The 27,240-nt window shown below is 49.2% G+C and overlaps 1 long non-coding RNA gene across 1 annotated transcript; it reads right to left on the reverse strand.

The window, feature by feature from the left end:
• Positions 1–21,022: 21,022 nt before the first annotated feature.
• LOC126530773 (uncharacterized) lies at positions 21,023–22,574 on the reverse strand. The gene is made up of 2 exons (XR_007599507.3): positions 22,324–22,574; positions 21,023–21,159 (listed from the first exon to the last, which is right to left on the reverse strand). It is a non-coding gene; the product is annotated as an uncharacterized lncRNA (long non-coding RNA).
• Positions 22,575–27,240: the final 4,666 nt, after the last annotated feature.

Genomic DNA, 27,240 nt, shown 5'->3' on the forward strand with positions numbered 1-27,240 from the left:
AGGGCAGCACGACGAATAGGACGGTATACAGTAGACCTTGAATGAAGAAGCGAGCAGTACAGGCAGCCAGAGGCGTTATATTTTGAGCGTTCGCGGTTCGAAGGGAGAAGTTGGAGAGAGGCGTCAAAACCTTTCGTAGTGTGCGGCAGAGTGCGGCGGAAATTACTGATACGGCGGCTCCTGTATCTACAAGGGCCAGGATGGCGATTCCTTCGACAGAGACTTCAATTACGTTGGCTGGAGAGGGACGATGACTTGGGTATTGCGACGTGGGCGCAGTTCGTGCCTCGGGAACTGCAGCCATCAGTTTTCCTGCTGAGTGGACACGGGACGGCGCCGCACCGGAGAAATCGAGCGATGATGGGGAGATGGTGAGCGGCTGGTAGAGGTGGTTGGGCGGTCAGGGGAAAAGGAAGAGGTAGGAAAGCTGGAAGGCGAAGAGGAAAACGGAGCGGGGAAAGGTGGCGCTCACCAGATGTTCTGAAGAGGAAGCGTGGAACGACGACAGTGGCGCGCCACGTGACCAGCACCACCGCAACCAAAACATATTGGGCGGCCATCGAAGGTGTGCCACTGGTGGGGGTAAGGTCCGAGTCGTGGTTGAGGATTCGGAAAATGTTTTCGTTCGGGTAGCGGCATAGAAGGAAAATTCCGTTGGTCATAAGCTGCTAATTGACAAAATTGTGCCAACTATGTTATTAATTAATAACTTTAGTGCACATGTTGCAATGGTGGAAAAGAGTCTTTAACATGCGTGCAGGGCCTCTTCAGTTGGAACCGACCAGTTTCAATATATACGTCGAAGTATACGGCAAAAGATGCATTGGTGTCATAGCTATTTTCTTGTTGCACTGCGAATGTATGCAGTGGTCATTGGAAGTAATTAGGACCCTAACTCATTTCGCTGACTCTGACTTGGTATATTTCGAAATTGGTGCTAGTTACCAAATTGGTTCCGATTTAATAGGTCCTGCACCTTCACTAGCTCTAAGCCCGCCATTACAGCATGGGTCCTAAAGTGGTTTAATAAAAATATAGCCAGCGCGATTTTTTTTTAATGAGATGTTTCTACATTTGCGACCGATTAATAATGTAATGTCCACCACTTCAGGTAGCCCTGTTTAAGAAGCGGAACAACCTTGCCTCTGCGACAAAAAGCCTTCAAAATTTGCATAAGTAAAATCACTCCGTATACGTGACTTAAAAAAGAAAAAAGAAGGAACCCTAAAAATGAATGCCGTCAAAAGAACTCTTGCCGCGGGCAAGCCATGCTGTTGTGGTCGTGCGGAATTCGCCGGCCCGTGCTTCGGCAGAACACGGTCACGATGATTTGACCGCCGGGGATGACGCCGGCGCGGTGTCGTCTGCCGACCGACTTCCGGCGGTCGGCGAGCGGCTGGCCTCGTGCAACAACCACGCTCGGTCCGACCCAGATGGCCGAGATCGGGCCATCTACATTTAACTGGCCATGGGCGTTGGTTCAATCTTTTGCCCAGCTCATTTTTTTTTATTGGGCATCGAGTTTGATTGTTAAACTGCCGTGGAACATTACGCGGCTGCAGGAAAGTAAACTTGTCAAGCGCTCGGATAGGATCGGAGACTAATTTGTTCAGTAATTATGGATAAGCAATCTGAAATGGTTTGTCTACGGCATTCCTGCATGATCGCCTTTACAAGGCCATTTCCTTAAAATACAAAGTATGAGTAAAAACATAGCACAACAGCTTGCTGAAGTCAAGCAGCATCCCAAACCACCGTGTCTCCTCCCCCTCCCCTCCCATGTGGCATATATAGCTTAGGCGCACCTACCTACTCATCTTTCGGAGTTTCGCTGTCTCCTTGTTGCCTCGCTTCTCTGCATTCTTGTTTCACGAAGAAGTGCAGCGGAGCGGAAACTGACCTCCTTCCTTGAAGTTAGTTCAGCCGCGTGTGACGCTGCAACCAATCGGGTTTGAGCACTTGGCCTTTCCCAAACTCAGTACATCCAGGATGCTTTCAGAGTGCATGCTTGCTTTTGCTAAAGCATTTCGTGAAGAATTTCTTAAGTGCTTCAATAAAGCAGACGGTGCCCCACGTGGATACAATAGCCCTCCCTTATCCCTGCGCCGCGTGAAGTCGGCGACTTCTAAGCACACCTCACTGGCTGGCACTGTCAAAGTTTGCTTGCAAACTTCACACTTAGTCTTTATTAAAAATTTTCGCGCGACATAACCAGCGGCATACGTCAACCGCGAGTCGCTTTTCTCTATGTGCTGGTTGTGGTCATGGGAAGACGTCAGGCAGGTTCGGGAGAATCATGGGGATGGCGTCTTCCGATAGCAGACGCTTTCCACGTGGAGTACGTGTTTCCTTGCCATCAACTACATGCACATAGTGTCTGATTATGTACATGTTATCTGATAATGTATCGCGGCTCGAAATGTAGCTCGCAGAGCGCCACATGTATCGTACAATACTTTATCTACAAGGTGAAAATTCCATTCCAACTGCTTTCTTCGTTCTTCGTCTCCCGGAACATTGAATAACGCCGGCTTCGGTGCGGGTTTCACGCGGCTGTACCCTGTGCGGCACCCGGGCGCGGATCAATAGTTGCGGTGACGGTTAGGCATTTTCACCTACCTGAGACACACGTCTGTAACGTGGGCAATACGCAGAGACAGGCACTACACGAAAAACATGCCGGCAGCAACGAACGAAGTCGCAGACATCCGACCGTCACTGCAGCATAGCAGAAAGAATCCCACTCACCCGAGACGCAAACTGGCGGGCAGGCCATATGGGAGGACTGGCGAGTTCAGGACCAAGCTGCTGCAGCGGCTCTAGCGGGCGCCCTGCCAGGCGACAGCGTCCGCGTCATTGGAGAGCATGGAAAGTATAGGCAAGTGAGCCCACACAAAGTACAAAGACTTCTAGTACACTGTAGCACCAATGGTAGCACTTGAACGTCGCGCCTGAGGGCTCCGTGGTCTCAGTGTGGGCTCAGCGAAGGTGAGAATGGAGAAAGACTCCTTTTCACAGGATGTGACGTTGCATTGCTGCTTGTTTTTGCTTTTTTGAAACACCTACTCTCGAACGTTGATTAGCCACTGCCGTCGTGTCGGCTTCAAGACGTTTTGTGCGCACTTTAGTAAGTGCCGAAAGGGCCCAGACGTGACTGATATTCATGCAAGCGCAGTTTGACTTGCGCAATCGTGGGCTTCGGCTCCGTGACATTTGCTTTTGCCATATGTGAATGAACGGCTTGCCGAGAGGTAAATCACCGCTATTCTTAGGCGAATACCTTGTTTTTCATGGCCCTGAAACAACAAATGGCGCGTCGCTGCGTTGGCGACTTCAGTGGAGGGCGGTTGTTGCGTATGGCGGGCGATTTAATTGCGCAATAACTGCTGCATTATCGGTGTAGATAAGACAAACTGATCCTGTGGGCCTTACTTACGTCAATCAGTCGGTTACCATAGTTTCGCTGTTATCCCCTGCACATCTTGATAACCACTAACGACCTGCATCAAATATCGACGAAGTGTGTATTCATCTTGAAGCTTATTTTATGGCTTATTGTTATTCTCAGTGCGGCTCTTTCTTTTCTTACAACTCGTGATGGGCAGCAGGGTTACGGCCGTGAAAGTCTTTAGGTGCACTGCGTCACTGTCTTCAACTAAATAGTGGCGCCAAACTTAGTCGTCAGCATTGCCGCCATGCGTCAGCTTCTGCAGTGCACTGGTGAGGCTGTCCACTGTTTCCTCTAGGCGCGAGAATCGGTCTGCAGGCTCTGAGACTCTCACAACGGCGATAGGTAGTTGGGCCGAATACGAGCAGTAGCAGAGGGCAGCTAGTCGATCAAGGCTCATATCATCGAAACGCGCTAGTACCATGCGTGCGGACTGTGGGAGCCGTTGCAAGAGCAGCTCACACAAAATTGGAAGCTGCCTTTAGTTTGCGCAGTGCTCACTAAGGGACTGACGCAAACATTGCAGCAGTTGTGACGGTCAGTGGTCGCCGAATTGCTCGGAGAGGAGCTGCTGGCCCATGCTCTGTTGCGATGGCTCGTGGTGCTGTAGGACAGTGCGATGCCGGAGTTTAGCCCGGCTACAACATGCAGGTACTTTAATGCCTGTGAAGTGCTGAGTTGGAGTTAAAAACGTGCCTCTACTTGCGTAATCATCACTCGAGAACTCTGGGGGAAAAGCTGGGAAGCTGAAGCTCTGTGGCGATGTCGTCTCTTTCAGCAGAAGGAAGGTAAGCGTCGTCCATGGCTAGTGTCCGTACTCGTTGCGAGAGCAGTTTAGCGGAGGCAAGGAATACAGGATTTCACGGCTTGAGAACGTAAAATCAGGTATGCCTAGGAGCTGTCTTGATTCCCAGAAAGAGCACGCTAATAGACGAAAGACACCGGTTTCCGCAAAGCGTGGCAAAAGAGGAACTGACGAACGCTAGAATCTGGAAAGCGATCTGGTGAGCAAGCCTACACATACCTCACCGTGCTGTGTTTTCGCTGCTGAGTTTCAGTTGGAGCGATAGCACAAAGATTACTTCGCTTGCTGCTGCTTCGGGGCTAGAATGTTACATTACTTCGACAAGCTTCTAAGAAGGAAGCTTATTTGAATGTCAATCGTGCGCTTACGTTGACACAGCAGCACTGTCATCGCTGCAGATTTTGTTTCGGAGTAGGAGGGCTATCTACACACCAGTATGCTCCCTTTTGGCACTCATGTGACACGAACGATTTTTTCCGGCTACCAGCTCGTATACGAACCGTTTACAAGGCATGTTCCCACTCGTACATCCCGATGTACGCACTCGTACATCTCATGTAGGCTCGTATGCCCGATAGTTACATTCGCAACAACACCACCGCCCGATGCTATATGTCGGCGAAACGGGAACTGGTGTAATTAGTGTCCATCCCCACTGAGACTGCGGACAATCGTACAGGGCAAGTAGACTTACCGGCGATTGCTTGTGCTCTATGATATTTATCAACCGGGGCCGCGTATCTCAACAACAACTACCTCCGTGGTTGATGTCTCCCACAAGCCAGCCGAGTGTTTTACTCTCTCGAATGTGGCTGATGGTCGGCGTTGCATAGCTTTCAGCTATATTTATGTATTTATTTATCTATCTATTTTTTATTTATTTATCTTGTGCATAATTTCCCCCTAGTAAGGGTTATCTATGGAACGATGGAAGAACAAACATTACGAAACGGATATTCACCATAAAAGCGAGGTCAGCCGTCGTCAATGGCGGCTTCAAGTTTGTTCACCGATCGAGGCCCTACCACACCGGGCAACATGTTCCTACGTTCGATGGCAACAAGATGAGGTTATATTTAGATATATCAGCTCTTAGCTAACCCGCTTTACAATCTTTTTCATTTCATTTATTTCAGAAAATGCTCAAGAACAGCTCTCGCCTTTGCAGTAGAGAAAGAAGAAAGACAGAACAGTTAAAACTGAGAGGATAGTGGTACAATATCCAACCAAAAATTCAAATAAATTATACAAAAGTCAAATAGAGAGGCAGTACAACAACTGAAGATAATAAGGTCCTAACGTGAGGTGTTTTGTTGTGTAAAAAGGCGTGTTATATTGTTAGAGGTGTGTGGTATCCTATGTTGGCTACTGGTTTCGGTTTTGGGTCGTTTATGTCAGGGCGCCACTCAGCGCCAAACGCTGTAACTTGCCTGCAGCGTTTCTCCCTACGGAAATAAAAATCATTCTTTGTCTGGTCCCCGACAGAAGCAGTCCGGCTTTTCCTGGCGGCGCTGCGCGTCCCTGCCGTTTAGGTCTCAAGCCGTAGATTCTCCGTCCGGCCGCCCCATCGAATCTACAACATACCGGCGTCGAGATAAACCGCTTACTTTACTTACTACTACCCCTTGCCGTTCTACTTCTGCTGTTCTGCTTCCGGCATGCAAGACGCTACGTCTACTTCGACGTCGTCCACCTCAACTCCCTCACCTTTGTTCTCGGTGCCCAGCATGGCGTTCGTACCCCCGATGCCGCCTTTCCTGGCATTACCCGGTACTCCTTCGGTACCGTGGCTCACACGGAAACGTTCTTTTTGCACGTTTCTCCAGGCGAACGGATGCGAGGCACTACAAGACGAGAGGAAGAAAGAGATTTTACTGAATAACTTAGGCTTCGAAGGGCAGCGGCTCTGCTACGACCATGCGTCGCAAACGGACCCGATGGCTACTATGTTCGAAGACATTCTTCGCATCTTCGACCAGCCCTTCGCAGAAAGCACCAATCCCCTGATGCACCGCATTATCTTCCTGGACAGGAAGCAACTACCTGGGGAAACCTTTCAGGGCTTCGTCATCGCGCTACAAACGCTAGTGCCTGCTTGTGCGTTCGGCGCTCGGCACGACGAGTCCCTTCGCGACCAAATCCTCCAAAGCGTCGCATCAACAAGAATACGAGAAAGGGTACTCTACGAAGGATCGTCCCTCACGCTCAAGAAAGCCGAGCAAATCGGACGAAGCGTGGAGCAAGTTGACAGGGAACTTCAAGTCTTCAACAGCTCGTCTGTTCAGCGCGTCTCGATGCAACGTCAAGATGACGTCGCCAGCCATCTCCTTGCTCGTCCGGGCGCGCAAGATGGCGGTCCCCACCCCCCTTCTCCATCAACCCGCTGCCTTCAAGATGGCGATCAACGGCATGGCGGACAGTCGCATCCTCGAGAGGCCGGCCAACGTGACGCCTGGCCCAAACTCTACGAAGCCAGTCGAGACTTCGCACCCCATTGTTACCGATGTGGTTCACCTCACCATATCGCATGCGATCCAGCCTGTCCGGCAAAGCACATTACCTACCGTGCGTGCGGAAAAGTGAGACATTACGGTTCGGTTTGCGTTCGAGGAACCGAACGCAGCAACAGTCTCCTGCTCGAACGCAGCTTGTTTCCGTTACCGCTGATACGGAATCGGCCACTACAGTCCCGTTTGTGCTGACAATTCAAGCACCGAATTCCCGTCCGGCAACAATTCGCGCCGAAGTCCTCATAGCGAATACTACACTCAAGTTGCTCCTGGACACAGGAGCTATGGTGTCGCTGATAAACAGCTCCCTATACTAAGAACATTTCAAGGTTTTTCTATTATTTCCTTCGAATCTTCGACTCAAGAATTATTCGCAGCAGGAAATTCTGTATTGAGGATGCTTCTCTGTGCGCGGCAAGTACCGCAACAAGGCTGTAGTAGTGACATTTCACGTCACGAATCAAGGCACTTCTCTTCTGGGTTTAGACGCAATTCAAGCGTTAGGCATTGATATTCAAGGGTCTTCGCTCACATGTCATCAAGTATCAAGACTTCCAGCTGACCCAAGCGTTCAGGCTCCGTCTCTTCCGCACAACGCTTTAACAAAGTTCGCCCATCTGTTCTCAGGACAACTGGGACTTGTAAAAGGGCTTCATCCACGACGTTCGTCTCCGAGCTTCAGTGCAACCAGTCTCGGCGAAACTGCGTCCTCTACCTGTGGTTCACCCGCCGTGGTTGCTCAGTGGCTATGGTGCTGGGCTGCTGAGCACGAGGTCGCGGAATGGAATCCCAGCCATGGCGGCCGCATTTCGATGGGGGCGAAATGCGAAAACACCCGTGTACTTAGATTTAGGTGGACGTTGAGGAACCCCAGGTGGGCACAATTTCCGGAGTCCTCCACTATGGTGTGCTTCATAATCGTTAAGTGTTTTTGGCACTTAAAACCCCATAATTTATTTTTTTTACCTCTGCTTCTCCGTGAGCAAGTATCCTCCGAGCTGCAACGGCTCGAATCAGCGGGTGCCATCGAACGAGTCATTGCGTCCTAGTGGATTTCTCCGCTCGTCGTCGTTCGAAAGAAGGGCAATTCAATTCGACTTTGCGTCCATATTCGAGACCCCAACAAGGCTATCATCATCGACGCCTTTCCGCTGCCGAGAGCTGACGAACTGTTGCATCGACTCGCTGGTGCTACTGTCTTTAGTAAGTTTGACTTGCAGTCCGCTTATCATCACGTTTTATTGTCCGAGAAAAGCCGTGAGCTTACTGCTTTTATCACTCATAACGGTCTCTTTCGCTACAAGCGTGTGTGTTTCTGTTTGGCAGCTGCGCCATCCGCTTTCCAGCACATCATGTCATCTGTTTTAAAAGACTGCCCAGGCACCTTGTGCTACCCTGATGATGTTCTTGTATGGGGTCACACCCAACGTGAACACGACAGAAATTTGCAAACCATCCTGTCTAGAATGAGTAATGCAGGCATGCACAAGTGCGTATTCAGTGTCCCAGAATTAACTTTTCTAGGACATCAAATTTCTGGAAACGGCATTTCACTGGTGGATAGATAAATTCAGGCAATCGTGGAGGCACCACAGCCTAAGAACAAAAATACTCTACATTCATGTCTGGGCCTGGCGGGATATTATGCTAAATTCATCCCGCAGTATGCCGATGTAGTGGAACCGCTTAGGAAACTCCTAAGGCAAGGACAATCCTTTTTCTGGGATCGGGATACTGAATACAGCTTTCAGGCGATTAAAGACGTACTTGCATCACGCCCGGTAGTGCGCATGTTTCAACCGCATCTTCCTATTGTTGTGATGGTTCATGCTGCTGACGTTGGCATAGGCGCCGTCCTGCAGCAAAAATGCGGAAACGAGCTCGTTACAGTAGCTTTTGCTTCTCGTACGTTGTCTTCCGCAGAACGACGGCACTCAGTAGGCGAACGGGAAGCATTGGCATGTCTGTTTGCGTGTGAACACTGGCATGTTTACTTGTGGGATTGACAGTTCACTCTACGAACTGATCACCAAGCTCTAGTTGCATTGCTATGTTCAAAGGGTCACGGACAGCGACCATTAAGAATCGCAAGGTGGAATGCAAGATTGCTATATTACAATTTCACCATTGAGTACTGTAAAAGTGACAAAAATGTCATTGCGGACGCATTGTCACGCCTACCTGTCCCTCCCGAATGTGAACCAGCTCTAGATGAGGAAATAGTGTCTTTAGTTTCATCTTGTATTACAAAGGAGAAATTCCAACTAGCCACACAAGCTGATCCAGTGTGCCAAGGATTAAAAGGCCAAATAGTAAAAGGATGGAGAACTGCTGCGGAGCTTCCGCATCTACTGGTGGCCTCACATGGATAGGCAAGTTGATTTTTTCTTTTTTTTTTATTGCGATAAAGGCTTGCCCTTAGGGCATAATTCTTGGAGCGTGTATGTGTATTATATGTGTGCTGTGAGGCCTGTGTTGTGTATGAATTGACGCAGTGTTTTGTGGAATCTGTTATCATGTATCCAGCGGTCATAGCTGGTTGTCACACTGTAGCGGAGGCCGGCTTGTAGTAGGAGACGCGAGCGTTCCGATTGTAAACCCGTACATGTCCATATTAGGTGGTGTGCATCTGATTCCACCACAGGAACGGAGTAGTATGGACACGTAGCACCCAGTGGTAAATGCGACCAGTTCCACCTTGAGACAACAGCCGGTGTAAGGGCCACCCCGGCCCGAAGCCTCCTAAGCACAACTTCCTCCGCCCTAGTAAGGTGAAGGGGGAGGGAGCAGGCAAGTTGATGAACTCGTGGGAAGCTGCTTTGTGTGCCAACAGGCAGATAAATCTGCCAAACCCTCTTTTTCTCCATTACAACCTGTCGAATGGCCGTTAAGACGATGGGAGAAGTTAGCGATAGACATAATCGGCCCTCTTGATCGTGCTCTACAGTGTGCACGTTTTGCTTTGGTCGTGGTTGACTATCATTCCAAGTGGCCCGAAGTTGCTTTTATGCTATTCGTAACATCGGAAGCCGTCATGCACAGTCTCATGTCCATATTCAGTAGAGAAGGATGTCCTGATGCTATAGTGTCCGACAATGGACCACAGTTTGTGTCTGCACAGTTCGAAAACTTCCTGAAGGAAAGAGGCATTTCTTGTCTCCTCTTTACTACTCACAGGCCAATGGCCAGGTAGAAAGATTTAACCATGTTCTTCAAGAACTCATACAGATTGCTATTTTGGAACAGCGAGACCTCAGGCTTGTGGTCTTAGAATACTTGGCGATTTACAGGTTTTGCGATATCTTTGTCTTTGATAAATTTCACCTGACTGTTTAAAATTTGTAAATTAGTTGGTTTTCATACCTATTTACAATGTACTCATCACATGTATATTCATTTCATTTCTTTTAAGTTGCACGTGCACATTCTTTACTGTTGTTTAACTTCCTTTTAATTATTGCTTTTAATAATGTTCATTTTTTAAAGTGTAACAGTATATATTTCCGTGGCGCTAACATTATCCACCCGAATTTGAATGCGCTCTTAATGATTATGTATGTGTAAAGATCTATTCATGCTCAGGGAAGTGGATATGTACCACGTGTTGTATTACTGCAGCTACTTACGAAAGCTTATTGTTTGCACTGCGGATGTGTGCGATGCTGATGTTGCCTGGTGGTGGCCCCCTGGCCTCGTCAAGCTGTATGTTTACAGCTTTCTTGCCAGGGTGGCCTTCAACACTGTACCTTGTACATGTTGGAAATAAACTTGACTTGACTTGACTCCACGTATGACCACCGGTGTGTCTCCAGCTATGCTGCTCCATAGTCGACAACCACGAACGCGGCTGGACGTTGGAAACATGCATCCAATTCATCCTGAATTTGCTTCTCCAAAGTTGTGCGAGGAAGTGCGGAGTAGAGTACGTGAAAAATAGGAAAATACTAAAATGTATGTGGATCGTTGTCGCGCAACCAAATGTCCTCATTTAAAGTGGAAAGTTGGGCTAGTTGGTGAGTAATCATTTAGAACACAATTGTCAAGGGAATCACATACTTATGAAGAACCACAATGCTCTATACATCACGTGGATTCGAGCCCGCGTACACTCGCATCTATACAATTTAAAGCACACATCCTAACCATTACACCACAGAGCCACCACCTAGTTGGGCTAGCAGCGAGTGTCGTCTTTTTTGTGTGTCTTCACTGTGTCCGTGTCAGTGCGCTGCTTCACCAGCAAGGTATTATGTCCTCATTTCAGCCAGGCGATCTGGTTAGGGTAAGCAATTCACGGAAGTCTGGTACTAAATACTCCGGTCCGTTCAAGATTTATCGCAACGTAGGTCGAAGTACCTTCCAGTTTGAAAATGGCAAGCGTTGGAATGCGTCTAAACTGGTGAAGTACTCGGTACGTCAAGGCGACACAACAAATGAAAGGAGTCATTTCAATGACGACACATTCTTTGACGATAGTTTTTCACCTTTTCTTCCACTTCCTACTGGTACCCATTTTCCTGCTGCAGTCACTTCTTTGCAACCACCTGTCTCGCCACCACCACCAGGTTCACCCCGAGCAGAAAAGTCTCCTGAACGTCCGTGCGACACTCCTCCCCAAGACACTGCACTGCCCCTTAAGGCACCCGGGACACTGACACACCTCCCAGTCCCTGTACGAATAACCCTTCTACTGTTCCTCCTCTACAACCTGAACCAGTCCTCCGTAGGTATACACGTCATAGACAACCTCCGGAACGGTTTAAGGATTATGTTTCCAAGTAACTTTCTTCCTTGAGTTACTGTCTACAGATGTTTCAACCCTCCCATGCGAACTCGGCTCTTAACGCCAAAAGTCTTTCCTTACATGTTTCTTAGATAAATAGGGTATAAGTAGTATCCTTCAAATGGGGGATTTCTGACAGCATAAAGGGAGCAATGTGCACGCTGTACTTACTGCTGTGCTGCAGATTTATCAGTGGATCCTAGGGGCAGGAACACTTTTCTTCATTTCTTAGCATCCCCGTAGAAGGGATACCATACATTTCATGTACATTACGTTTCTTGCAGCATAAACATGTAGTATGCACATTTCACTACGGTAATAGCCACCATACGAATTTGCTTTTGTGCCAAAAAGTTTTGAACATTACTTAGGTCGTTAGCATCCTTACGGTCGTTACTGTCCCAACTTCTTGGGAGTGTAAAGTGCTTGTACGCACAATCTCCAATCAACGACAGCCACTCAGACTGTCTCGAGTCAGGCTCAGGAAGAATGAGCCACCCGTCACTGCTGTCCCAGGGGGCACACAGATATTTGCACTGTCTATTTTTGTACTCTGTGAACTCTTTTTCATGTGTTATCTGTGTGTGCAAGTCTGCATCTCATCGTCTTGCAAGACGGGTACTGAAACTCTTCCGAACTTTGGTGCAATCGTGTCCATTGCCAGTTTTCATGTCGCGTGCTTTCTTAAAATGGGGAAAACAAAGATGTCATTTTCCATTGTATAAAGATGTCATCACTAAACGCGTGTTACAGTGCTAACATGTGTTCTGCTGTAACTCATGACTACTTTTGTTACGCGGAGAGCGAGTAGCGCACTTTCCTTTCAAGGGAGAGGTGATGTGGTATCCTGTGTTTGCTTCTGGTTTCGGTTTTGGGTCATTCACGTCAGGGCGCCACTCAGCGCCAAACGTTGTAAGTAGCCTGCATTGTTTCCCCTCCCAAAAATAAAAATCGTCCTTGGTCTGGACCCCGACTGAAGAAGTCCGGCTTTTTTTCTTGTGGCGCTGCGCGCCCCTGCCGTTTAGGCCTCATGCCGTAGATCCTGCGTCCGGCCCCACGTCGAAGCTACAACAAGGTGCAATCTGAATTCACGTGTAATATGCTGGGATTACGCAAGACTGTTCGACGGAAGCAGAACCCTACTGTTGACACTGTTCGCGTACCAGAACAGTGGTTGTGACACCCTGAGAGAATGCACGTCATCCTGTCCACAACCAGGAATCGGGGACATTTCGTACAGTTTCCTTTCTTCGTCCGCACGTGGCATATCAAGCTTGATAAATTCTAAATTCGCCCCTTCACGTATTCCATGACGCACAACTAAAGAAAGCCCAATAAAAATTAGTGCGCCTTGGGTCTGCTCCTACACTTCGGCACTTGGAAACGTGTGCGCTTTTGTATCAACCTTATCTCCAAGGTAGCCTCTCGAACTGCAAGGTATGTGTATGTTGTTGTGTGACAAGACGAGCTACAGCATTAGAGGTGCAATCTGAAATAACGTGGTTGTGACTCCGCGAAAAGATTCACATCATCCTGTACACATGCAGTACTTAGGGACATTTCTTTCAATGCCTTCTCCACCACGTGGCATATCGAGGTTAATGGAGGAGGAGGAAATCGCATTGATTTGCACAGGCAGTCTCCTGACGTTTACGCTGCTCGCAATAAAGCCTTTTCTGAAACTTACACGTGTCGCATAACTCTTGGGGCAGTATATATCACTGCGCGCTCTCGCTGCAGCACTAGAAAAGGGTTGGATCGCCTTGATTTGCACAGGCAGTCTGCTGACGTTTACGCTGCTCGCAATAAAGCCTTTTCTGAAGCTGAAACGTGTCGCATAACTCTTGGGGCACTATATATCACTGCGCGCTCTCGCTGCAGCACTAGAAAAGGGTTGGATCGCCTTGATTTGCACAGGCAGTCTGCTGACGTTTACGCTGCTCGCAATAAAGCCTTTTCTGAAGCTGACACGCGTCGCATAACTCTTGGGGCACTATATATCGCTACGCGCTCTCGCTGCAGCGTGATAAAAGGGTTCGATCGCCTCGATTTGCACAGGCAGTCTCCTGACGATTACGCTGCTCGCAATAAAAACTTTTCTGAAACTGAAACGCGTCGCATAACTCTTAGGGCACTATATATCGCTGCGCGCTCTCGCTGCAGCACTAGAAAAGGGTTCGATCGCCTCGATTTGCACAGGCAGTCTCCTGACGATTACGCTGCTCGCAATAAAGCCTTTTCTGAAACTGACATGCGTCGCATAACACTTGGGAGGCTATATATGGCTGCGCGCTCTCGCTGCAGCACTAGAAAAAGGTTGGATCGCCTATATTTGCACAGGCAGTTTCCTGACGATTACGCTGCTCTTAATAAAGACTTTTCTGAAACTGACACGCGTCGCATAACATTTGGGGCGCGATATATCACTGCTCGCTCTCGCTACAACAATAGAAAATGGTTGGATCGCCTTGATTTGCGCAGGCAGTCTCCTGACGATTACGCTGCTCGCAATAAAGACTTTTCTGAAACTGACACGCGTCGCATAACCCTTGGGGCCCTATATATCGCTGCGCGCTCTCGCTGCAGCACTAGAAAAGGATTGGATCGCCTAGATTTGCACAGGCAATCTCCTGGCGATTACGCTGCTCACAATAAAGCCTTTTCTGAAACTGACACGCGTCGCATAACTCTTTGGGCACTATATATCGCTGCGCGCTCTCGCTGCAGCATTAGAAAAGGGTTGCATCGCCTCGATTTCCACAGGCAGTCTCCTGACGATTACGCTGCTCGCAATAAAGACTTTTCTGAAACTGACACGCGTCGCATAACATTTGGGGCGCGATATATCTCTGCGCGCTCTCGCTGCAGCACTAGAAAAGGGTTGGATCGCCTTGATTTGCACAGGCAGTCTCCTGGCGATTACGCTGCTAGCAAAAAAAGCCTTTTCCGAAACTGACACGCGTCGCATAACAGTTGGGGCGCTATATATCGCTGCGCGCTCTCGCTGCAGCACTAGAAAATGGTTGGACCGCCTTGATTTGCACAGGCAGTCTCCTGGCGATTACGCTGCTAGCAAAAAAAGCCTTTTCCGAAACTGACACGCGTCGCATAACAGTTGGGGCGCTATATATCGCTGCGCGCTCTCGCTGCAGCACTAGAAAATGGTTGGATCGCCTTGATTTGCACAGGCCGTCTCTTGACGATTACGCTGGTCGCAATAAAGATTTTTCTGAAACTGACACGCGTCGCATACCTCTTGGGGCACAATATATCGCTGCACGCTATCGCTGCAGCACTAGAAAAGGGTTGGATCGCCTTGATTTTCACAGGCAGTCTCCTGAAGATCACGCTGCTCGCAAAAAAACTTTTCTGAAACTGACACGCGTCGCATAACGCTTGGGGCACTATATATCACTGCGCGCTCTCGCTGCAGCACTAGAAAGGGGTTGGATCACCTTGATTTGCACAGGCACTCTCCTGATGTTTACGCTGCTCGCAATAAAGCCTTTTCTGAAACTGACACGCGTCCCATAAATCTTGGGGCACTATATATCGCTGCGCGCTCTCGCTGCAGCGCTGGAAAAGGGTTGGATCGCCTAGATTTGCACAGGCAGTCTCCTGGCGATTACGCTGCTCGCAATGAAGCATTTTCTGAAACTGACACGCGTCGCATAAGTCTTGGGGCACAATATATCGCTGCGCGCTCTCACTTCAGGACTAGAAAAGTGTTGGATCGCCATGATTTGCACACGCAGTCTCCTGGCGAATACGCTGCTAGCAATAAAGCCTTTTCTGAAACTGAAACGCGTCGCATAACATTTGGGGCGCGATATATCTCTGCGCGCTCTAGCTGCAGCACTAGAAAAGGGTTGGATCGCCTTGATTTGCACAGGTAGTGTCCTAGCGATTAAGCTGCTCGCAATAAAGCCTTTTCTGAAACTGACACGCGTCGCATAACTTATGGGGCACTATATATCGCTGCGCGCTTTCGCTGCAGCACAAGAAAAGGGTTGGATCGCCTTGATTTGCACAGGCAGTCTCCTGACGTTTACGCTGCTCGCAATAAAGCCTTTTCTGAAGCTGACACGCGTCGCATAACTCCTGGGGCACTAAATATCGCTACGCGCTCTCGCTGCAGCATTATAAAAGGGTTCGATCGCCTTGATTTGCACAAGCAGTGTCCTGACGTTTACACTGCTCGCTATAAAGCCTTTTCTGAAACTTACACGCGTCGCATAACTCTTGGGGCACTATATATCGCTGCGCGCTCTCGCTGCAGCACTAGAAAAGGGTTGGATCGCCTTGATTCGCACAGGCAGTCTCCTGACGATTATGCTGCTCGCAATAAAGAGTTTTCTGAAACTGACACGCGTCGCATAACTCTTGGGCCACTATATATCGCTGCGCGCTCTCGCTGCAGCACTGGAAAAAGGTTGGATCGCCTTTATTTGCACACGCAGTCTCCAGATGATTACGCTGCTCTTAGTAAAGACTTTTCTGAAACTGACACGCGTCGCATAACTCTTGGGGCGCGATATATCGCTACGCGCTCTCGCTGCAGCATTATAAAAGGGTTCGATCGCCTTGATTTGCACAAGCAGTGTCCTGACGTTTACACTGCTCGCTATAAAGCCTTTTCTGAAACTTACACGCGTCGCATAACTCTTGGGGCACTATATATCGCTGCGCGCTCTCGCTGCAGCACTAGAAAAGGGTTGGATCGCCTTGATTCGCACAGGCAGTCTCCTGACGATTATGCTGCTCGCAATAAAGAGTTTTCTGAAACTGACACGCGTCGCATAACTCTTGGGGCACTATATATCGCTGCGCGCTCTCGCTGCAGCACTGGAAAAGGGTTGGATCGCCTTTATTTGCACACGCAGTCTCCAGACGATTACGCTGCTCTTAGTAAAGACTTTTCTGAAACTGACACGCGTCGCATAACTCTTGGGGCGCGATATATCTCTGCGCGCTCTAGCTGCAGCACTAGAAAATGGTTGGATCGCCTTGATTTGCACAGGCAGTCTCCTGACGATTACGCTGCTCGCAATAAAGACTTTTCTGAAACTGAAACGCGTCGCATAACTCTTGGGGCGCGATATATCTCTGCGCGCTCTAGCTGCAGCACTAGAAAATGGTTGGATCGCCTTCATTTGCACAGGCAGTCTCCTGACGATTACGCTGCTCGCAATAAAGACTTTTCTGAAACTGACACGCGTCGCATAACTCTTGGGGCACTATATATCACTGCGCGCTCTCGCTGCAGCACTAGAAAAGGGTTGGATCGCCTTGATTTGCACAGGTAGTCTCCTAGCGATTAACCTGCTCGCAATAAAGCCTTTTCTGAAACTGACACGCGTCGCAGAACTTATGGGGCACTATATATCGCTGCGCTCTCTCGTTGCAGCAGTAGAAAAGTGTTAGATCGCTTCATTTGCACAGGCAGTCTCTTGACGATTACGGTGCTCGCAATAAAGACTTTTCTGAAACTGACACGCGTCGCATAACTCTTGGGGCACTATATATCACTGCGCGCTCTCGGTGCAGCACTAGAAAAGGCTTGGATCGCTTTGATTTCCACACGCAGTCTCCTGACGATTACGCTGCTCGCAATGAAGCCTTTTCTGAAGGTGGCACGCGTCGCATAACTCTTGGGGCACTATATATCGCTGCGCGCTCTCGCTGCAGCACTAGAAAAGGGTTGGATCGCCATGATTTGCACAGGCAGTGTCCTGACGTTTACGCTGCTCGCAATAAAGCCTTTTCTGAAGCTGACACGCGTCGCATAGCTCTTGGGGCACTATATATCGCTGCACGCTCTCACTGCAACACTAGAAAAGGGTTGGATCGCCTTGATTTGCACAGGCAGTCTCCTGACGATTACGCTGCTCGTATTGAAGCCTTTTCTGGAGCTGACACGCGTCGCATAACCCTTGGGGCACTATATATCGCTGCGCGCTCTCGCTGCAGCGCTAGAAAAGGGTTGCATCGCCTAGATTTGCACAGGCAGTCTCCTGGCGATTACGCTGCTAGCAATAAAGCCTTTTCTGAAACTGACACGCGTCGCATAGCTCTTGGGGCACTATATATAGCTACGCGCTCTCGCTGCAGCCTTATAAAAGGGTTCAATCGCCTCGATTTGCAAAGGCAGTCTCCTGACAATTACGCTGCTCGCAATAAAAACTTTTCTGAAACTGACGCGCGTCGCATAACTCTTGGGGCACTATATATCGCTGCGCGCTCTCGCTGCAGCACTGGAAAAGGGTTGGATCGCCTAGATTTGCACAGGCAGTCTCCTGGCGCTTACGCTGCTCGCAATAAAGCCTTTTCTGAAACTGACACGCGTCACATAACTGTTGGGGCACTATATATCGCTGCGCGCTCTCACTGCAGCACTAGAAAGAGGCTGGATCGCTTTTATTTGCACACGCAGTCTCCTGACGATTACGCTGCTCTTAGTAAAGACTTTTCTGAAACTGACACGCGTCGCATAACTCTTGGGGCGCGATATATCTCTGCGCGCTCTAGCTGGAGCACTAGAAAATGGTTGGATCGCCTTGATTTGCACAGGCAGTCTCCTGACGATTACGCTGCTCGCAATAAAGACTTTTCTGAAACTGACACGCGTCGCATAATTCTTGGGGCACTATATATCACTGCGCGCTCTCGCTGCAGCACTAGAAAAGGGTTGGATCGCCTTGATTTGCACAGGTAGTCTCCTAGCGATTAAGCTGCTCGCAATAAAGCTTTTTCTGAAACTGACACGCGTAGCATAACTTATGGGGCACTATATATCGCTGCGCGCCCTCGCTGCAGCACTAGAAAAGGGTTGGATCGCCTTGATTTGCACAGGCAGTCTCCTGACGTTTACGCTGCTCGCAATAAAGCCTTTTCTGAAACTTACACGCGTCGCATAACTCTTGGGGCACTATTTATCGCTGCGCGCTCTCGCTGCAGCACTAGAAAAGGGTTGGATCGCCTTGATTTGCACAGGCAGTCTCCTGACGTTTACGCTGCTCGCAATAAAGCCTTTTCTGAAGCTGACACGCGTCGCATAACTCTTGGGGCTCTATAAATCGCTACGCCCACTCGCTGCGGCATTATAAAAGGGTTCGATCGCCTCGATTTGCACAGGCAGTCTCCTAGCGGTTAAGGTGCTCGCAATGAAGCCTTTTCTGAAACTGACACGCGGCGCATAACTCTTGGGGCACTATTTATCGCTGCGCGCTCTCGCTGCAGCCCTAGAAAAGGGTTGGATCGCCTTGATTTGCACAGGCAGTCTCCTGACGTTTACGGTGCTCGCAATAAAGCCTTTTCTGAAACTTACACGCGTCGCATACCTCTTGGGGCACTATATATCGCTGCACGCTCTCGCTGCAACACTAGAAAAGGGTTGGATCGCCTTGATTTGCACAGGCAGTCTCCTGACGATTACGCTGCTCGCAATGAAGCCTTTTCTGAAGCTGACACGCGTCGCATAACCCTTGGGGCACTATATGTCGCTCCGCGCTCTCGCTGCAGCGCCAGAAAAGGGTTGGATCGCCTTGATTTGCACAGGCAGTCTCCTGACAATTATGCTGCTCGCAATAAAGAGTTTTCTGAAATTGACACGCGTCGCATAACTCTTGGGGCACTATATATCGCTGCGCGCTCTCGCTGCAGCACTGGAAAATGGTTGGATCGCCTAGATTTGCACAGGCAGTCTCCTGGCGATTACGCTGCTCGCAATAAAGACTTTTTTGAAACTGACACGCGTCGCATAGCTCTTGGGGCACTATATATCGCTACGCGCTCTCGCTGCAGCATTATAAAAGGGTTCAATCACCTCGATTTGGAAAGGCAGTCTCCTGACGATTACGCTGCTCGCAATAAAAACTTTTCTGAAACTGACACGGGTCGCATAACTCTTGGGGCACTATATATCGCGACGCGCTCTCGCTGCAGCATTAAAGAAGGGTTCGATCGCCTCGATTTGCACAGGTAGTCTCCTGACGATTACGGTTCTCGCAATAAAAACTTTTCTGAAACTGACACGCGTCGCATAACACTCGGGGGGCTATATATGGCTGCGCGCTCTCGCTGCAGCACTAGAAAGAGGTTGGATCGCCTTTATTTGCACAGGCACTCTCCTGACGATTACGCTGCTCGCAATAAAGCGTTTTCTGAAACTTACACACGTTGCATAAGTCTTGGGGCGATATATCACTGCGCACTCTCGCTGCAGCACTAGAAAAGGGTTGAATCGCCTTGATTTGCACAGGCAGTCTCCTGACGTTTACGCTGCTCGCAATAAAGCCTTTTCTGAAGCTGACACGTGTCGCATAACTCTTGGGGCACTACATATGGCTACGCGCTCTCGCTGCAGCATTATAAAAGGGTTCGATCGCCTCGATTTGCACAGGCAGTCTCCTAGCAAATAAGCTGCTCGCAATAAAGCCTTTTCTGAAACTGACACGCGTCTCATAACTCTTGGGGCACTATATATCGCTGCGCGCTCTCGCTGCAGCACTAGAAAAGGGTTGGATCGCCTTGATTTGCACAGGCAGTCTCCCGACGTTTACGCTGCTCGCAATAAAGCCTTTTCTGAAACTTACACGCGTCACATAACTCTTGGGGCACTATATATCCCTGCGCGCTCTCGCTGCAGCAAAAGAAAAGGGTTTGATCGCCTTGATTTGCACAGGCAGCCTCCTTACAATTACGCTGCTCGCTATAAAGCCTTTTCTGAAACTTACACGCGTCGCATAACTCTTGGGGCACTATATATCACTGCGCGCTCTCGCTGCAGCACTAGAAAAGGGTTGGATAGCCTTGATTCGCACAGGTAGTCTCCTAGCGATTAAGCTGCTCGCAATAAAGCCTTTTCTGAAACTGACACGCGTCGCATAACATTTGGGGCGCGATATATCTCTGCGCGCTCCAGCTGCAGCACTACAAAATGGATGAATAGTCTTGATTTGCACAGGCAGTCTCCTGTCGATTACGCTGCTCGCAATAAAGACTTTTCTGAGACTGACACGCGTCGCATAACTCTTGGGGCACTATATAGCACTGCGCGCTCTCGCTGCAGCACTAGAAAAGGGTCGGATCGCCTTGATTTGCACAGGTAGTCTCCTAGCGATTAAGCTGCTCGCAGTGAAGCCATAGAGAAAGGAATACAACAAGAGCGGACACTCCCATAGAGCCCAGCGGCCGAATTGACTGCAGCGCACCAAGCCGTGGGTGTTAAAACCTGAAGCACACTTCCGGTTTCGGTTTCGTGCGCGCGCGTTTTGCATACTAGCTGGTGCGCGTCACGCCGGCTCCCCCCCCCCTTTTTTTTTGCTTCTGCAGCAAATGTTCATTTATATATTTATTTTTTATTTATTAAACATTTATTTTGAAATCATTTTATTCAGTAAAATTGATTGCGAACGATCTTCACAAGCCTCCATTGAATATGTGCCACGTGCAATTTCATAAAGACGCAAGACACCTTGTGAAATGAGGAAAAATTTACGTTTATTTTATTCTTTGTAAATGCTCGTCGCGGGCTTTTTGTGCATTCATCCAACGTTGTGGCACCAGGTAAGCAGCAGTAGTTTCCGCAGGAAGATCCACCAGACGACGTGAGCTGAAAAAAATTACAAGTGTTATTTTGGTGTTAACATGCAAGAATAATGCTAGTAGAGGCGAAGCGTGCGAAAGTGGTGAGTGGGCGGCATTACAAACAAATGCAGTTCGTATTTTCACACTCGGCGTAGAAAATTCCCGACTCATGCAAGCAATACCGTACATACCAAAAACACATTCTAATTCCAAGTATTCCCCTCTTCCAAATACTTATTTCCTGCACTTTAATAGCACCAATGCGCGGGCAACGGCGCGTTTCGCGAACTTGGCTACAACCGACGCGATAGTACGCTACGAATACAGAGAGGTGGCCACAACACAGGCTCTCAACCAGAGCATGCTGGACGCTCGCAGAATTCCTTCTACTCGCACTCAAGACAAAATGCGTGGGTGCCGTCCAGAAGACAGAATTTTCGAGTCGCTAGTTCGTGGTGTTTAAGCTCCTTGGCTTATCTCTTGTGCGTTCTGCAGGCGCAAGCAACGCACTACCGTGTTATCACTCTTGACGATGGCTCGTCGCGTTTTCGACAAGCGTGGGTACCGAAAGAAGGCTTAAATTGTTGCGGGGACATAAAAATTGCCACAATCTTGTCGCAGTAAGATTCAGTACGCGCCAAACTGTCACCACGGCCGAGCTGCTTTTCGCTGCGTCACAACAGGCGCGGCGAGCGGGCCTCAACATAAAAGTATCGAAAATAATTTTCAACAATGTTGGGCGTCAAAGAAAAGCGCCATGAACTAGTCAGTGCATTAAAGCGCGAAACCGCGCACTACGGCCGAGCTGATTTTCGCTAACCGAGTCGCAGCGTCAGGCGCGCCCACTGCGCTCGAAAGGTAGCCCAAAAAGTAATGAAATTAGTTTCAATAATGTTGGCAGTCAGAGAAAGCGCCAAAACTTGTCGCAGTAAAATTCAGTACACGCGAAACTGCGTCACAGCACCCTGTGCGACTAGCGTGCCCAAAAACTACCGAAATTTGTTAAAGTAATATTGGGGCTTATAGGAAGCGTCGCAAACATCTCCCAGTACGATTCATTAATTCAAATTAACTGCTCCACGACGGCCACGCTGTTTTTCGTTAACTGCGTCACAAGTCTAGCCTAGGTGCCGGGCAGTAAGCCTAATTGCTTGAAGTGCGTCGCAGACTGTCGAACAAAGTTTCTCACCTTGCCGTAGTCCAATAGTGCAGTGCTGCCATATCGAAGTTCCGAATGAACGCAATAATTCGCCGGGAGGCCACCAAACCAGGCTAAATCCCAAAATAGAAAAACAGGCAGACGGGTGCCCGAACAGTCCAACGCTCAGATGCGCGGCCGGTCTCTCTCGCTTCGGCGGTGTGTCTGACGAATGACGCAAACATCTGGCTCGTCATTCGTCGGTTCGCCTGTCGCTAGGCAACGGAAGTAAGCCGCAAAGATTAATTTAATTTATACGCAGATATTTTTAATTTTTCCGAGAAAGAATAAAAAAAAAATAACACAATTTCTGTTAATCTCATTTCACATTCTTCTTTTTTTCGATGCTCGCGCCCTCAATTCGTCGGTGTCAATACTATAGCGTGACGTGTTTCCTGTTTCCAATTTTCGCCGAGTGTCCGCTCTTGTTCAATCCCTTTCTCTATGGTGAAGCCTTTTCTGAAGCTGACACGCGTCGCATAACTCTTCAGGCACTATATATCGCTGCGCGCTCTCGCTGCAGCACTAGAAAAGGGTTGGATCGCCTTGATTTGCACAGGCAGTCTGCTGACGATTATGCTGCTCGCAATAAAGAGTTTTCTGAAACTGACACGCGTCGCATAACTCTTGGGGCACTATATATCGCTGCGCGCTCTCGCTGCAGCACTGGAAAAGGGTTGGATCGCCTAGATTTGCACAGGCAGTCTCCTGGCGATTGCTGCTCGCAATAACGCCTTTTCTGAAGCTGACACGCGTCGCATAACTCTTGGGGCACTATATATCGCTACGCCCTCTCGCTGCAGCATTATAAAAGGGTTCGATCGCCTCGATTTGCAAAGGCAGCCTCCTGACGATTACGCTGCTCGCAACAAAAACTTTTCTGAAACTGACACGCGTCGCATAACTCTCGGGGCACTATATATCACTGCGCATTCTCGCTGCAGCACTAGAAAAGGGTTGAATCGCCTTGATTTGCACAGGCAGTCTCCTGACGTTTACGCTGCTCGCAATAAAGCCTTTTCTGAAGCTGACACGTGTCGCATAGCTCTTGGGGCACTACATATGGCTACGCGCTCTCGCTGCAGCATTATAAAAGGGTTCGATCGCCTCGATTTGCACAGGCAGTCTCCTAGCGAGTAAGCTGCTCGCAATAAAGCCTTTTCTGAAACTGACACGCGTCTCATAACTCTTGGGGCACTATATATCGCTGCGCGCTCTCGCTGCAGCCCTAGAAAAGGGTTGGATCGCCTTGATTTGCACAGGCAGTCTCCTGACGTTTACGGTGCTCGCAATAAAGCCTTTTCTGAAACTTACACGCGTCGCATACCTCTTGGGGCACTATATATCGCTGCACGCTCTCGCTGCAACACTAGAAAAGGGTTGGATCGCCTTGATTTGCACAGGCAGTCTCCTGACGATTACGCTGCTCGCAATGAAGCCTTTTCTGAAGCTGACACGCGTCGCATAACCCTTGGGGCACTATATGTCGCTGCGCGCTCTCGCTGCAGCGCCAGAAAAGGGTTGGATCGCCTTGATTTGCACAGGCAGTCTCCTGACGATTATGCTGCTCGCAATAAAGAGTTTTCTGAAATTGACACGCGTCGCATAACTCTTGGGGCACTATATATCGCTGCGCACTCTCGCTGCCGCACTGGAAAATGGTTGGATCGCCTAGATTTGCACAGGCAGTCTCCTGGCGATTACGCTGCTCGCAATAAAGACTTTTTTGAAACTGACACGCGTCGCATAGCTCTTGGGGCACTATATATGGCTACGCGCTCTCGCTGCAGCATTATAAAAGGGTTCAATCACCTCGATTTGGAAAGGCAGTCTCCTGACGATTACGCTGCTCGCAATAAAAACTTTTCTGAAACTGACACGGGTCGCATAACTCTTGGGGCACTATATATCGCGACGCGCTCTCGCTGCAGCATTACAGAAGGGTTCGATCGCCTCGATTTGCACAGGTAGTCTCCTGACGATTACGGATCTGGCAATAAAAACTTTTCTGAAACTGACACGCGTCGCATAACACTCGGGGGGCTATATATGGCTGCGCGCTCTCGCTGCAGCACTAGAAAGAGGTTGGATCGCCTTTATTTGCACAGGCAGTCTCCTGACGATTACGCTGCTCGCAATAAAGCGTTTTCTGAAACTTACACACGTTGCATAAGTCTTGGGGCGATATATCACTGCGCACTCTCGCTGCAGCACTAGAAAAGGGTTGAATCGCCTTGATTTGCACAGGCAGTCTCCTGACGTTTACGCTGCTCGCAATAAAGCCTTTTCTGAAGCTGACACGTGTCGCATAACTCTTGGGGCACTACATATGGCTACGCGCTCTCGCTGCAGCATTATAAAAGGGTTCGATCGCCTCGATTTGCACAGGCAGTCTCCTAGCAATTAAGCTGCTCGCAATAAAGCCTTTTCTGAAACTGACACGCGTCTCATAACTCTTGGGGCACTATATATCGCTGCGCGCTCTCGCTGCAGCACTAGAAAAGGGTTGGATCGCCTTGATTTGCACAGGCAGTCTCCCGACGTTTACGCTGCTCGCAATAAAGCCTTTTCTGAAACTTACACGCGTCACATAACTCTTGGGGCACTATATATCCCTGCGCGCTCTCGCTGCAGCAAAAGAAAAGGGTTTGATCGCCTTGATTTGCACAGGCAGCCTCCTTACAATTACGCTGCTCGCTATAAAGCCTTTTCTGAAACTTACACGCGTCGCATAACTCTTGGGGCACTATATATCACTGCGCGCTCTCGCTGCAGCACTAGAAAAGGGTTGGATCGCCTTGATTCGCACAGGTAGTCTCCTAGCGATTAAGCTGCTCGCAATAGAGCCTTTTCTGAAACTGACACGCGTCGCATAACATTTGGGGCGCGATATATCTCTGCGCGCTCCAGCTGCAGCACTACAAAATGGATGAATAGTCTTGATTTGCACAGGCAGTCTCCTGTCGATTACGCTGCTCGCAATAAAGACTTTTCTGAAACTGACACGCGTCGCATAACTCTTGGGGCACTATATAGCACTGCGCGCTCTCGCTGCAGCACTAGAAAAGGGTCGGATCGCCTTGATTTGCACAGGTAGTCTCCTAGCGATTAAGCTGCTCGCAGTGAAGCCTTTTCTGAAGCTGACACGCGTCGCATAACTCTTCAGGCACTATATATCGCTGCGCGCTCTCGCTGCAGCACTAGAAAAGGGTTGGATCGCCTTGATTTGCACAGGCAGTCTGCTGACGATTATGCTGCTCGCAATAAAGAGTTTTCTGAAACTGACACGCGTCGCATAACTCTTGGGGCACTATATATCGCTGCGCGCTCTCGCTGCAGCACTGGAAAAGGGTTGGATCGCCTAGATTTGCACAGGCAGTCTCCTGGCGATTGCTGCTCGCAATAACGCCTTTTCTGAAGCTGACACGCGTCGCATAACTCTTGGGGCACTATATATCGCTACGCCCTCTCGCTGCAGCATTATAAAAGGGTTCGATCGCCTCGATTTGCAAAGGCAGCCTCCTGACGATTACGCTGCTCGCAACAAAAACTTTTCTGAAACTGACACGCGTCGCATAACTCTCGGGGCACTATATATCACTGCGCACTCTCGCTGCAGCACTAGAAAAGGGTTGAATCGCCTTGATTTGCACAGGCAGTCTCCTGACGTTTACGCTGCTCGCAATAAAGCCTTTTCTGAAGCTGACACGTGTCGCATAACTCTTGGGGCACTACATATGGCTACGCGCTCTCGCTGCAGCATTATAAAAGGGTTCGATCGCCTCGATTTGCACAGGCACTCTCCTAGCAATTAAGCTGCTCGCAATAAAGCCTTTTCTGAAACTGGCACGCGTCTCATAACTCTTGGGGCACTATATATCGCTGCGCGCTCTCGCTGCAGCACTAGAAAAGGGTTGGATCGCCTTGATTTGCACAGGCAGTCTCCTGACGAGTATGCTGCTCGCAATAAAGCGTTTTCTGAAACTGACACGCGTCGCATAACTCTTGGGGCACTATATATCGCTGCGCGCTCTCGCTGCAGCACTGGAAAAGGGTTGGATCGCCTAGATTTGCACAGGCAGTCTCCTGGCGATTGCTGCTCGCAATAACGCCTTTTCTGAAGCTGACACGCGTCGCATAACTCTTGGGGCACTATATATCGCTGCGCCCTCTCGCTGCAGCATTATAAAAGGGTTCGATCGCCTCGATTTGCAAAGGCAGCCTCCTGACGATTATGCTGCTCGCAATAAAGAGTTTTCTGAAATTGACACGCGTCGCATAACTCTTGGGGCACTATATATCGCTGCGCACTCTCGCTGCCGCACTGGAAAATGGTTGGATCGCCTAGATTTGCACAGGCAGTCTCCTGGCGATTACGCTGCTCGCAATAAAGACTTTTTTGAAACTGACACGCGTCGCATAGCTCTTGGGGCACTATATATGGCTACGCGCTCTCGCTGCAGCATTATAAAAGGGTTCAATCACCTCGATTTGGAAAGGCAGTCTCCTGACGATTACGCTGCTCGCAATAAAAACTTTTCTGAAACTGACACGGGTCGCATAACTCTTGGGGCACTATATATCGCGACGCGCTCTCGCTGCAGCATTACAGAAGGGTTCGATCGCCTCGATTTGCACAGGTAGTCTCCTGACGATTACGGATCTCGCAATAAAAACTTTTCTGAAACTGACACGCGTCGCATAACACTCGGGGGGCTATATATGGCTGCGCGCTCTCGCTGCAGCACTAGAAAGAGGTTGGATCGCCTTTATTTGCACAGGCAGTCTCCTGACGATTACGCTGCTCGCAATAAAGCGTTTTCTGAAACTTACACACGTTGCATAAGTCTTGGGGCGATATATCACTGCGCACTCTCGCTGCAGCACTAGAAAAGGGTTGAATCGCCT

Source organism: Dermacentor andersoni, chromosome 6 (assembly GCF_023375885.2).
Source record: "Dermacentor andersoni chromosome 6, qqDerAnde1_hic_scaffold, whole genome shotgun sequence".
NCBI classification, from domain to species: Eukaryota; Metazoa; Arthropoda; class Arachnida; order Ixodida; family Ixodidae; genus Dermacentor; species Dermacentor andersoni.